Genomic DNA, 13,016 nt, shown 5'->3' with positions numbered 1-13,016 from the left:
GTAATCAGCGTGACTTGAAGGACAAGCTCAGGGATTGCTAGGACACCAAATTCCAAGAGAACAATGTGAGGGAGGTGTGAACCGGGTGAGCAGATAACTGGTTTCCAGGCTCGAGGGAGATGACTATTGGGCTTCCTGCGAAGGGTCAATGCGGAAAGGTGTCACAAAATCCCCCTTTGAACTGAAACACAGTAAAATATATCGGATAATTCAGCCATTCTATCAACTAATCAAGTCGAATTTTTGGGGTTATATATAAAAGTCGGTTGACATAGTCTGATAACCACTCGGTCCATATTTCCCACCTCTTTACTCCACTAGGAATTAAAGAGCGGTCATCAATGGCAGCAAGCTTGTGAACTGATTCACTTCTCTGTGCCCGCTTCACGCCCAGTGGGAAATATCACATTTCATCATCGTGGATAGCGAGGCCATACCATTTTGAATCACACTTCTCAAGTCGGAAACTATAGAAATGATCCCTGAAAGTATAGTCTTAGTTTGCTTAAGGGTGAAAACGGAATTTGACTTTCAAAAAAACAACTATCACCGATGGTTCTCCTTTTGTTACCACCAGAGTATGTTCCTTTGGTGCTGAGGCAGACTGTGAGGCGCTGGACAGAGGCAAACGAAGCCATGCAGGACTTCTTGGATTGATGGACTGCTATCTGCAGTGTGGACCTCTTGGGAGGTTATCCACAGCATTCCGGAATGCCTTACGGAATAACATTTGATTCTGTAAAAATGCCACCGTTCCAATCTGGACTGTAAAATACTCACCCGCCACTTTATTAGGTACACCTGTCCAACTGCTCGTTAACACTTAATTCCTAAGCAGCCAATCACATGGCGGCAACTCAGTGCATTTAGGCATGTAGACATTGTCAAGACAATCTCCTGCAGTTCAAACCGAGCATCAGTATGGGGAAGAAAGGTGATTTGAGTGACTTTGAACGTGGCATGATTGTTGGTGCCAGAAGGGCTGGTCTGAGTATTTCAGAAACTGCTAATCTACTGGGATTTTCACGCACAACCATCTCTAGGGTTTACAGAGAATGGTCCGAAAAAGAAAAAACATCCAGTGAGCGGCAGTTCTGTGGGCGGAAATGCCTTGTTGATGCCAGAGGTCAGAGGAGAATGGCCAGACTGGTTCGAGCTGATAGAAGGGCAACAGTGACTCAAATAACCACCCGTTACAACCAAGGTGGGCATAAGAGCATCTCTGAACGCACAGTACGTCGAACTTTGAGGCAGATGGGCTACAGCAGCAGAAGACCACACCGGGTGCCACTCCTTTCAGCTAAGAACAGGAAACTGAGGCTACAATTTGCACAAGCTCATCGAAATTGGACAATAGAAGATTGGAAAAACGTTGCCTGGTCTGATGAGTCTCGATTTCTGCTGCGACATTCGGATGGTAGGGTCAGAATTTGGCGTCTACAACATGAAAGCATGGATCCATCCTGCCTTGTATCAACGGTTCAGGCTGGTGGTGGTGGTGTCATGGTGTGGGGAATATTTTCTTGGCACTCTTTGGGCCCCTTGGTACCAATTGAGCATCGTTGCAACGCCACAGCCTACCTGAGTATTGTTGCTGACCATGTCCATCCCTTTATCACCACAATGTACCCAACTTCTGATGGCTACTTTCAGCAGGATAAAGCGCCATGTCATAAAGCTGGAATCATCTCAGACTGGTTTCTTGAACATGACAATGAGTTCGCTGTACTCAAATGGCCTCCACAATCACCAGATCTCAATCCAATAGAGCATCTTTGGGATGTGGTGGAACGGGAGATTCGCATCATGGATGTGCAGCCGACAAATCTGCGGCAACTGTGTGATGCCATCATGTCAATATGGACCAAACTCCCTGAGGAATGCTTCCAGCACCTTGTTGAATCTATGCCACGAAGAATTGAGGCAGTTCTGAAGGCAAAAGAGGGTCCAACCCGTTACTAGCATGGGGTACCTAATAAAGTGGCCGGTGAGCTATCAAGTCGAATTTTTGGGATTATATATAAAAAGTCTGTTGACATAGTCTGATAACCACTCGGTCCATATTTCCCACCTCTTTACTCCACTAGGAAGTAAAGAGCGGTCATCAATGGCAGAAAGCTTGTGAACTGATTCACTTCTCTGTGCCCGCTTCACGCCCAGTGGGAAATATCACATTTCATCATCGTGGATAGCGAGGCCATACCATTTTGAAACACACTTCTCAAGTCGGAAACTATAGAAATGATCCCTGAAAGTATAGTCTTAGTTTGCTTGAGGGTGAAAACGGAATTTGACTTTAAAAAAACAACTATCACCGATGGTTCTCCTTTTGTTACCACCAGAGTATGTTCCTTTGGTGCTGAGGCAGACTGTGAGGCGCTGGACAGAGGCAAACGAAGCCATGCAGGACTTCTTGGATTGATGGACTGCTATCTGCAGTGTGGACCTCTTGGGAGGTTATCCACAGCATTCCGGAATGCCTTACGGAATAACATTTGATTCTCTAAAAATGCCACCGTTCAAATCTGGACTGTACACTACTTCACCAACAACAAGCCAACGGTCACCAGTGAACTCAAAGGTCTTCTCAATGAGAAGAAAAAAGGCTTCAACTGCAGGGACAGGGGTATATTCGGGTAATCAGCGTGACTTGAAGGACAAGCTCAGGGATTGCTAGGACACCAAATTCCAAGAGAACAATGTGAGGGAGGTGTGAACCGGGTGAGCAGATAACTGGTTTCCAGGCTCGAGGGAGATGACTATTGGGCTTCCTGCGAAGGGTCAATGCGGAAAGGTGTCACAAAATCCCCCTTTGAACTGAAACACAGTAAAATATATCGGATAATTCAGCCATTCTATCAACTAATCAAGTCGAATTTTTGGGGTTATATATAAAAGTCGGTTGACATAGTCTGATAACCACTCGGTCCATATTTCCCACCTCTTTACTCCACTAGGAATTAAAGAGCGGTCATCAATGGCAGCAAGCTTGTGAACTGATTCACTTCTCTGTGCCCGCTTCACGCCCAGTGGGAAATATCACATTTCATCATCGTGGATAGCGAGGCCATACCATTTTGAATCACACTTCTCAAGTCGGAAACTATAGAAATGATCCCTGAAAGTATAGTCTTAGTTTGCTTGAGGGTGAAAACGGAATTTGACTTTCAAAAAAACAACTATCACCGATGGTTCTCCGTTTGTTACCACCAGAGTATGTTCCTTTGGTGCTGAGGCAGACTGTGAGGCGCTGGACAGAGGCAAACGAAGCCATGCAGGACTTCTTGGATTGATGGACTGCTATCTGCAGTGTGGACCTCTTGGGAGGTTATCCACAGCATTCCGGAATGCCTTACGGAATAACATTTGATTCTGTGAAACTGCCACCGTTCCAATCTGGACTGTACACTACTTCACCAACAACAAGCCAACGGTCACCAGTGAACTCAAAGGTCTTCTCAATGAGAAGAAAAAAGGCTTCAACTGCAGGGACAGGGGTATATTCGGGTAATCAGCGTGACTTGAAGGACAAGCTCAGGGATTGCTAGGACACCAAATTCCAAGAGAACAATGTGAGGGAGGTGTGAACCGGGTGAGCAGATAACTGGTTTCCAGGCTCGAGGGAGATGACTATTGGGCTTCCTGCGAAGGGTCAATGCGGAAAGGTGTCACAAAATCCCCCTTTGAACTGAAACAAAGTAAATTATATCTGATAATTCAGCCATTCTATCAACTAATCAAATCAAATTTTTGGGGTTATATATAAAAGTCTATTGACATATTCTGATAACCACTCGGTCCATATTTCCCACCTCTTTACTCCACTAGGAAGTAAAGAGCAGTCATCAATGGCAGAAAGCTTGTGAACTGATTCACTTCTCTGTGCCCGCTTCACGCCCAGTGGGAAATATCACATTTCATCATCGTGGATAGCGAGGCCATACTATTTTGAAACACACTTCTCAAGTCGGAAACTATAGAAATGATCCCTGAAAGTATAGTCTTAGTTTGCTTGAGGGTGAAAACGGAATTTGACTTTAAAAAAAACAACTATCACCGATGGTTCTCCTTTTGTTACCACCAGAGTATGTTCCTTTGGTGCTGAGGCAGACTGTGAGGCGCTGGACAGAGGCAAACGAAGCCATGCAGGACTTCTTGGATTGATGGACTGCTATCTGCAGTGTGGACCTCTTGGGAGGTTATCCACAGCATTCCGGAATGCCTTACGGAATAACATTTGATTCTGTGAAACTGCCACCGTTCCAATCTGGACTGTACACTACTTCACCAACAACAAGCCAACGGTCACCAGTGAACTCAAAGGTCTTCTCAATGAGAAGAAAAAAGGCTTCAACTGCAGGGACAGGGGTATATTCGGGTAATCAGCGTGACTTGAAGGACAAGCTCAGGGATTGCTAGGACACCAAATTCCAAGAGAACAATGTGAGGGAGGTGTGAACCGGGTGAGCAGATAACTGGTTTCCAGGCTCGAGGGAGATGACTATTGGGCTTCCTGCGAAGGGTCAATGCGGAAAGGTGTCACAAAATCCCCCTTTGAACTGAAACAAAGTAAATTATATCTGATAATTCAGCCATTCTATCAACTAATCAAATCAAATTTTTGGGGTTATATATAAAAGTCTATTGACATATTCTGATAACCACTCGGTCCATATTTCCCACCTCTTTACTCCACTAGGAAGTAAAGAGCAGTCATCAATGGCAGAAAGCTTGTGAACTGATTCACTTCTCTGTGCCCGCTTCACGCCCAGTGGGAAATATCACATTTCATCATCGTGGATAGCGAGGCCATACTATTTTGAAACACACTTCTCAAGTCGGAAACTATAGAAATGATCCCTGAAAGTATAGTCTTAGTTTGCTTGAGGGTGAAAACGGAATTTGACTTTAAAAAAAACAACTATCACCGATGGTTCTCCTTTTGTTACCACCAGAGTATGTTCCTTTGGTGCTGAGGCAGACTGTGAGGCGCTGGACAGAGGCAAACGAAGCCATGCAGGACTTCTTGGATTGATGGACTGCTATCTGCAGTGTGGACCTCTTGGGAGGTTATCCACAGCATTCCGGAATGCCTTACGGAATAACATTTGATTCTGTGAAACTGCCACCGTTCCAATCTGGACTGTACACTACTTCACCAACAACAAGCCAACGGTCACCAGTGAACTCAAAGGTCTTCTCAATGAGAAGAAAAAAGGCTTCAACTGCAGGGACAGGGGTATATTCGGGTAATCAGCGTGACTTGAAGGACAAGCTCAGGGATTGCTAGGACACCAAATTCCAAGAGAACAATGTGAGGGAGGTGTGAACCGGGTGAGCAGATAACTGGTTTCCAGGCTCAAGGGAGATGACTATTGGGCTTCCTGCGAAGGGTCAATGCGGAAAGGTGTCACAAAATCCCCCTTTGAACTGAAACAAAGTAAATTATATCTGATAATTCAGCCATTCTATCAACTAATCAAATCACATTTTTGGGGTTATATATAAAAGTCTATTGACATATTCTGATAACCACTCAGTCCATATTTCCCACCTCTTTACTCCACTAGGAAGTAAAGAGCAGTCATCAATGGCAGAAAGCTTGTGAACTGATTCACTTCTCTGTGCCCGCTTCACGCCCAGTGGGAAATATCACATTTCATCATCGTGGATAGCGAGGCCATACCATTTTGAAACACACTTCTCAAGTCGGAAACTATAGAAATGATCCCTGAAAGTATAGTCTTAGTTTGCTTGAGGGTGAAAACGGAATTTGACTTTAAAAAAACAACTATCACCGATGGTTCTCCTTTTGTTACCACCAGAGTATGTTCCTTTGGTGCTGAGGCAGACTGTGAGGCGCTGGACAGAGGCAAACGAAGCCATGCAGGACTTCTTGGATTGATGGACTGCTATCTGCAGTGTGGACCTCTTGGGAGGTTATCCACAGCATTCCGGAATGCCTTACGGAATAACATTTGATTCTGTGAAACTGCCACCGTTCCAATCTGGACTGTACACTACTTCACCAACAACAAGCCAACGGTCACCAGTGAACTCAAAGGTCTTCTCAATGAGAAGAAAAAAGGCTTCAACTGCAGGGACAGGGGTATATTCGGGTAATCAGCGTGACTTGAAGGACAAGCTCAGGGATTGCTAGGACACCAAATTCCAAGAGAACAATGTGAGGGAGGTGTGAACCGGGTGAGCAGATAACTGGTTTCCAGGCTCGAGGGAGATGACTATTGGGCTTCCTGCGAAGGGTCAATGCGGAAAGGTGTCACAAAATCCCCCTTTGAACTGAAACAAAGTAAATTATATCTGATAATTCAGCCATTCTATCAACTAATCAAATCACATTTTTGGGGTTATATATAAAAGTCTATTGACATATTCTGATAACCACTCAGTCCATATTTCCCACCTCTTTACTCCACTAGGAAGTAAAGAGCAGTCATCAATGGCAGAAAGCTTGTGAACTGATTCACTTCTCTGTGCCCGCTTCACGCCCAGTGGGAAATATCACATTTCATCATCGTGGATAGCGAGGCCATACCATTTTGAAACACACTTCTCAAGTCGGAAACTATAGAAATGATCCCTGAAAGTATAGTCTTAGTTTGCTTGAGGGTGAAAACGGAATTTGACTTTAAAAAAACAACTATCACCGATGGTTCTCCTTTTGTTACCACCAGAGTATGTTCCTTTGGTGCTGAGGCAGACTGTGAGGCGCTGGACAGAGGCAAACGAAGCCATGCAGGACTTCTTGGATTGATGGACTGCTATCTGCAGTGTGGACCTCTTGGGAGGTTATCCACAGCATTCCGGAATGCCTTACGGAATAACATTTGATTCTGTGAAACTGCCACCGTTCCAATCTGGACTGTACACTACTTCACCAACAACAAGCCAACGGTCACCAGTGAACTCAAAGGTCTTCTCAATGAGAAGAAAAAAGGCTTCAACTGCAGGGACAGGGGTATATTCGGGTAATCAGCGTGACTTGAAGGACAAGCTCAGGGATTGCTAGGACACCAAATTCCAAGAGAACAATGTGAGGGAGGTGTGAACCGGGTGAGCAGATAACTGGTTTCCAGGCTCGAGGGAGATGACTATTGGGCTTCCTGCGAAGGGTCAATGCGGAAAGGTGTCACAAAATCCCCCTTTGAACTGAAACACAGTAAAATATATCGGATAATTCAGCCATTCTATCAACTAATCAAGTCGAATTTTTGGGGTTATATATAAAAGTCGGTTGACATAGTCTGATAACCACTCGGTCCATATTTCCCACCTCTTTACTCCACTAGGAATTAAAGAGCGGTCATCAATGGCAGCAAGCTTGTGAACTGATTCACTTCTCTGTGCCCGCTTCACGCCCAGTGCGAAATATCACATTTCATCATCGTGGATAGCGAGGCCATACCATTTTGAATCACACTTCTCAAGTCGGAAACTATAGAAATGATCCCTGAAAGTATAGTCTTAGTTTGCTTGAGGGTGAAAACGGAATTTGACTTTCAAAAAAACAACTATCACCGATGGTTCTCCGTTTGTTACCACCAGAGTATGTTCCTTTGGTGCTGAGGCAGACTGTGAGGCGCTGGACAGAGTCAAACGAAGCCATGCAGGACTTCTTGGATTGATGGACTGCTATCTGCAGTGTGGACCTCTTGGGAGGTTATCCACAGCATTCCGGAATGCCTTACGGAATAACATTTGATTCTGTGAAACTGCCACCGTTCCAATCTGGACTGTACACTACTTCACCAACAACAAGCCAACGGTCACCAGTGAACTCAAAGGTCTTCTCAATGAGAAGAAAAAAGGCTTCAACTGCAGGGACAGGGGTATATTCGGGTAATCAGCGTGACTTGAAGGACAAGCTCAGGGATTGCTAGGACACCAAATTCCAAGAGAACAATGTGAGGGAGGTGTGAACCGGGTGAGCAGATAACTGGTTTCCAGGCTCGAGGGAGATGACTATTGGGCTTCCTGCGAAGGGTCAATGCGGAAAGGTGTCACAAAATCCCCCTTTGAACTGAAACACAGTAAAATATATCGGATAATTCAGCCATTCTATCAACTAATCAAGTCGAATTTTTGGGGTTATATATAAAAGTCGGTTGACATAGTCTGATAACCACTCGGTCCATATTTCCCACCTCTTTACTCCACTAGGAATTAAAGAGCGGTCATCAATGGCAGCAAGCTTGTGAACTGATTCACTTCTCTGTGCCCGCTTCACGCCCAGTGGGAAATATCACATTTCATCATCGTGGATAGCGAGGCCATACCATTTTGAATCACACTTCTCAAGTCGGAAACTATAGAAATGATCCCTGAAAGTATAGTCTTAGTTTGCTTGAGGGTGAAAACGGAATTTGACTTTCAAAAAAACAACTATCACCGATGGTTCTCCGTTTGTTACCACCAGAGTATGTTCCTTTGGTGCTGAGGCAGACTGTGAGGCGCTGGACAGAGGCAAACGAAGCCATGCAGGACTTCTTGGATTGATGGACTGCTATCTGCAGTGTGGACCTCTTGGGAGGTTATCCACAGCATTCCGGAATGCCTTACGGAATAACATTTGATTCTGTGAAACTGCCACCGTTCCAATCTGGACTGTACACTACTTCACCAACAACAAGCCAACGGTCACCAGTGAACTCAAAGGTCTTCTCAATGAGAAGAAAAAAGGCTTCAACTGCAGGGACAGGGGTATATTCGGGTAATCAGCGTGACTTGAAGGACAAGCTCAGGGATTGCTAGGACACCAAATTCCAAGAGAACAATGTGAGGGAGGTGTGAACCGGGTGAGCAGATAACTGGTTTCCAGGCTCAAGGGAGATGACTATTGGGCTTCCTGCGAAGGGTCAATGCGGAAAGGTGTCACAAAATCCCCCTTTGAACTGAAACAAAGTAAATTATATCTGATAATTCAGCCATTCTATCAACTAATCAAATCACATTTTTGGGGTTATATATAAAAGTCTATTGACATATTCTGATAACCACTCAGTCCATATTTCCCACCTCTTTACTCCACTAGGAAGTAAAGAGCAGTCATCAATGGCAGAAAGCTTGTGAACTGATTCACTTCTCTGTGCCCGCTTCACGCCCAGTGGGAAATATCACATTTCATCATCGTGGATAGCGAGGCCATACCATTTTGAAACACACTTCTCAAGTCGGAAACTATAGAAATGATCCCTGAAAGTATAGTCTTAGTTTGCTTGAGGGTGAAAACGGAATTTGACTTTAAAAAAACAACTATCACCGATGGTTCTCCTTTTGTTACCACCAGAGTATGTTCCTTTGGTGCTGAGGCAGACTGTGAGGCGCTGGACAGAGGCAAACGAAGCCATGCAGGACTTCTTGGATTGATGGACTGCTATCTGCAGTGTGGACCTCTTGGGAGGTTATCCACAGCATTCCGGAATGCCTTACGGAATAACATTTGATTCTGTGAAACTGCCACCGTTCCAATCTGGACTGTACACTACTTCACCAACAACAAGCCAACGGTCACCAGTGAACTCAAAGGTCTTCTCAATGAGAAGAAAAAAGGCTTCAACTGCAGGGACAGGGGTATATTCGGGTAATCAGCGTGACTTGAAGGACAAGCTCAGGGATTGCTAGGACACCAAATTCCAAGAGAACAATGTGAGGGAGGTGTGAACCGGGTGAGCAGATAACTGGTTTCCAGGCTCGAGGGAGATGACTATTGGGCTTCCTGCGAAGGGTCAATGCGGAAAGGTGTCACAAAATCCCCCTTTGAACTGAAACAAAGTAAATTATATCTGATAATTCAGCCATTCTATCAACTAATCAAATCACATTTTTGGGGTTATATATAAAAGTCTATTGACATATTCTGATAACCACTCAGTCCATATTTCCCACCTCTTTACTCCACTAGGAAGTAAAGAGCAGTCATCAATGGCAGAAAGCTTGTGAACTGATTCACTTCTCTGTGCCCGCTTCACGCCCAGTGGGAAATATCACATTTCATCATCGTGGATAGCGAGGCCATACCATTTTGAAACACACTTCTCAAGTCGGAAACTATAGAAATGATCCCTGAAAGTATAGTCTTAGTTTGCTTGAGGGTGAAAACGGAATTTGACTTTAAAAAAACAACTATCACCGATGGTTCTCCTTTTGTTACCACCAGAGTATGTTCCTTTGGTGCTGAGGCAGACTGTGAGGCGCTGGACAGAGGCAAACGAAGCCATGCAGGACTTCTTGGATTGATGGACTGCTATCTGCAGTGTGGACCTCTTGGGAGGTTATCCACAGCATTCCGGAATGCCTTAAGGAATAACATTTGATTCTGTGAAACTGCCACCGTTCCAATCTGGACTGTACACTACTTCACCAACAACAAGCCAACGGTCACCAGTGAACTCAAAGGTCTTCTCAATGAGAAGAAAAAAGGCTTCAACTGCAGGGACAGGGGTATATTCGGGTAATCAGCGTGACTTGAAGGACAAGCTCAGGGATTGCTAGGACACCAAATTCCAAGAGAACAATGTGAGGGAGGTGTGAACCGGGTGAGCAGATAACTGGTTTCCAGGCTCGAGGGAGATGACTATTGGGCTTCCTGCGAAGGGTCAATGCGGAAAGGTGTCACAAAATCCCCCTTTGAACTGAAACACAGTAAAATATATCGGATAATTCAGCCATTCTATCAACTAATCAAGTCGAATTTTTGGGGTTATATATAAAAGTCGGTTGACATAGTCTGATAACCACTCGGTCCATATTTCCCACCTCTTTACTCCACTAGGAATTAAAGAGCGGTCATCAATGGCAGCAAGCTTGTGAACTGATTCACTTCTCTGTGCCCGCTTCACGCCCAGTGGGAAATATCACATTTCATCATCGTGGATAGCGAGGCCATACCATTTTGAATCACACTTCTCAAGTCGGAAACTATAGAAATGATCCCTGAAAGTATAGTCTTAGTTTGCTTGAGGGTGAAAACGGAATTTGACTTTCAAAAAAACAACTATCACCGATGGTTCTCCGTTTGTTACCACCAGAGTATGTTCCTTTGGTGCTGAGGCAGACTGTGAGGCGCTGGACAGAGGCAAACGAAGCCATGCAGGACTTCTTGGATTGATGGACTGCTATCTGCAGTGTGGACCTCTTGGGAGGTTATCCACAGCATTCCGGAATGCCTTACGGAATAACATTTGATTCTGTGAAACTGCCACCGTTCCAATCTGGACTGTACACTACTTCACCAACAACAAGCCAACGGTCACCAGTGAACTCAAAGGTCTTCTCAATGAGAAGAAAAAAGGCTTCAACTGCAGGGACAGGGGTATATTCGGGTAATCAGCGTGACTTGAAGGACAAGCTCAGGGATTGCTAGGACACCAAATTCCAAGAGAACAATGTGAGGGAGGTGTGAACCGGGTGAGCAGATAACTGGTTTCCAGGCTCGAGGGAGATGACTATTGGGCTTCCTGCGAAGGGTCAATGCGGAAAGGTGTCACAAAATCCCCCTTTGAACTGAAACACAGTAAAATATATCGGATAATTCAGCCATTCTATCAACTAATCAAGTCGAATTTTTGGGGTTATATATAAAAGTCGGTTGACATAGTCTGATAACCACTCGGTCCATATTTCCCACCTCTTTACTCCACTAGGAATTAAAGAGCGGTCATCAATGGCAGCAAGCTTGTGAACTGATTCACTTCTCTGTGCCCGCTTCACGCCCAGTGGGAAATATCACATTTCATCATCGTGGATAGCGAGGCCATACCATTTTGAATCACACTTCTCAAGTCGGAAACTATAGAAATGATCCCTGAAAGTATAGTCTTAGTTTGCTTGAGGGTGAAAACGGAATTTGACTTTCAAAAAAACAACTATCACCGATGGTTCTCCGTTTGTTACCACCAGAGTATGTTCCTTTGGTGCTGAGGCAGACTGTGAGGCGCTGGACAGAGGCAAACGAAGCCATGCAGGACTTCTTGGATTGATGGACTGCTATCTGCAGTGTGGACCTCTTGGGAGGTTATCCACAGCATTCCGGAATGCCTTACGGAATAACATTTGATTCTGTGAACTTGCCACCGTTCCAATCTGGACTGTACACTACTTCACCAACAACAAGCCAACGGTCACCAGTGAACTCAAAGGTCTTCTCAATGAGAAGAAAAAAGGCTTCAACTGCAGGGACAGGGGTATATTCGGGTAATCAGCGTGACTTGAAGGACAAGCTCAGGGATTGCTAGGACACCAAATTCCAAGAGAACAATGTGAGGGAGGTGTGAACCGGGTGAGCAGATAACTGGTTTCCAGGCTCGAGGGAGATGACTATTGGGCTTCCTGCGAAGGGTCAATGCGGAAAGGTGTCACAAAATCCCCCTTTGAACTGAAACAAAGTAAATTATATCTGATAATTCAGCCATTCTATCAACTAATCAAATCAAATTTTTGGGGTTATATATAAAAGTCTATTGACATATTCTGATAACCACTCGGTCCATATTTCCCACCTCTTTACTCCACTAGGAAGTAAAGAGCAGTCATCAATGGCAGAAAGCTTGTGAACTGATTCACTTCTCTGTGCCCGCTTCACGCCCAGTGGGAAATATCACATTTCATCATCGTGGATAGCGAGGCCATACTATTTTGAAACACACTTCTCAAGTCGGAAACTATAGAAATGATCCCTGAAAGTATAGTCTTAGTTTGCTTGAGGGTGAAAACGGAATTTGACTTTAAAAAAAACAACTATCACCGATGGTTCTCCTTTTGTTACCACCAGAGTATGTTCCTTTGGTGCTGAGGCAGACTGTGAGGCGCTGGACAGAGGCAAACGAAGCCATGCAGGACTTCTTGGATTGATGGACTGCTATCTGCAGTGTGGACCTCTTGGGAGGTTATCCACAGCATTCCGGAATGCCTTACGGAATAACATTTGATTCTGTGAAACTGCCACCGTTCCAATCTGGACTGTACACTACTTCACCAACAACAAGCCAACGGTCACC

At 44.8% G+C, this 13,016-nt stretch overlaps 14 non-coding genes across 14 annotated transcripts; all 14 read right to left on the bottom strand.

Moving 5' to 3' along the window:
- Positions 1-282: 282 nt before the first annotated feature.
- LOC134120364 (small nucleolar RNA U3) lies at positions 283-498 on the bottom strand. Its single transcript, XR_009951906.1, has one exon. It is a non-coding gene; the product is annotated as a small nucleolar RNA U3 (small nucleolar RNA).
- A 1,550-nt stretch (positions 499-2,048) lies between these two features.
- LOC134120330 (small nucleolar RNA U3) lies at positions 2,049-2,264 on the bottom strand. Its single transcript, XR_009951872.1, has one exon. It is a non-coding gene; the product is annotated as a small nucleolar RNA U3 (small nucleolar RNA).
- Positions 2,265-2,918: 654 nt separating this feature from the next.
- LOC134120363 (small nucleolar RNA U3) lies at positions 2,919-3,134 on the bottom strand. Its single transcript, XR_009951905.1, has one exon. It is a non-coding gene; the product is annotated as a small nucleolar RNA U3 (small nucleolar RNA).
- A 655-nt stretch (positions 3,135-3,789) lies between these two features.
- Positions 3,790-4,005, bottom strand: LOC134120342 (small nucleolar RNA U3). Its single transcript, XR_009951884.1, has one exon. It is a non-coding gene; the product is annotated as a small nucleolar RNA U3 (small nucleolar RNA).
- A 655-nt stretch (positions 4,006-4,660) lies between these two features.
- Positions 4,661-4,876, bottom strand: LOC134120341 (small nucleolar RNA U3). Its single transcript, XR_009951883.1, has one exon. It is a non-coding gene; the product is annotated as a small nucleolar RNA U3 (small nucleolar RNA).
- Positions 4,877-5,531: 655 nt separating this feature from the next.
- Positions 5,532-5,747, bottom strand: LOC134120334 (small nucleolar RNA U3). The gene has a single exon (XR_009951876.1). It is a non-coding gene; the product is annotated as a small nucleolar RNA U3 (small nucleolar RNA).
- Positions 5,748-6,401: 654 nt separating this feature from the next.
- LOC134120333 (small nucleolar RNA U3) lies at positions 6,402-6,617 on the bottom strand. Its single transcript, XR_009951875.1, has one exon. It is a non-coding gene; the product is annotated as a small nucleolar RNA U3 (small nucleolar RNA).
- A 654-nt stretch (positions 6,618-7,271) lies between these two features.
- Positions 7,272-7,487, bottom strand: LOC134120370 (small nucleolar RNA U3). Its single transcript, XR_009951912.1, has one exon. It is a non-coding gene; the product is annotated as a small nucleolar RNA U3 (small nucleolar RNA).
- A 655-nt stretch (positions 7,488-8,142) lies between these two features.
- LOC134120362 (small nucleolar RNA U3) lies at positions 8,143-8,358 on the bottom strand. The gene has a single exon (XR_009951904.1). It is a non-coding gene; the product is annotated as a small nucleolar RNA U3 (small nucleolar RNA).
- Positions 8,359-9,013: 655 nt separating this feature from the next.
- Positions 9,014-9,229, bottom strand: LOC134120332 (small nucleolar RNA U3). Its single transcript, XR_009951874.1, has one exon. It is a non-coding gene; the product is annotated as a small nucleolar RNA U3 (small nucleolar RNA).
- A 654-nt stretch (positions 9,230-9,883) lies between these two features.
- On the bottom strand, positions 9,884-10,099 carry LOC134120331 (small nucleolar RNA U3). Its single transcript, XR_009951873.1, has one exon. It is a non-coding gene; the product is annotated as a small nucleolar RNA U3 (small nucleolar RNA).
- Positions 10,100-10,753: 654 nt separating this feature from the next.
- On the bottom strand, positions 10,754-10,969 carry LOC134120361 (small nucleolar RNA U3). The gene has a single exon (XR_009951903.1). It is a non-coding gene; the product is annotated as a small nucleolar RNA U3 (small nucleolar RNA).
- Positions 10,970-11,624: 655 nt separating this feature from the next.
- On the bottom strand, positions 11,625-11,840 carry LOC134120360 (small nucleolar RNA U3). The gene has a single exon (XR_009951902.1). It is a non-coding gene; the product is annotated as a small nucleolar RNA U3 (small nucleolar RNA).
- A 655-nt stretch (positions 11,841-12,495) lies between these two features.
- Positions 12,496-12,711, bottom strand: LOC134120340 (small nucleolar RNA U3). The gene has a single exon (XR_009951882.1). It is a non-coding gene; the product is annotated as a small nucleolar RNA U3 (small nucleolar RNA).
- Between the last annotated feature and the right edge of the window lie 305 nt (positions 12,712-13,016).

Source organism: Pungitius pungitius, unplaced genomic scaffold (genome assembly GCF_949316345.1).
Source record: "Pungitius pungitius unplaced genomic scaffold, fPunPun2.1 scaffold_26, whole genome shotgun sequence".
Classification (NCBI taxonomy): domain Eukaryota; kingdom Metazoa; phylum Chordata; class Actinopteri; order Perciformes; family Gasterosteidae; genus Pungitius; species Pungitius pungitius.
This window is presented reverse-complemented; position numbering and strand designations above follow the sequence as displayed.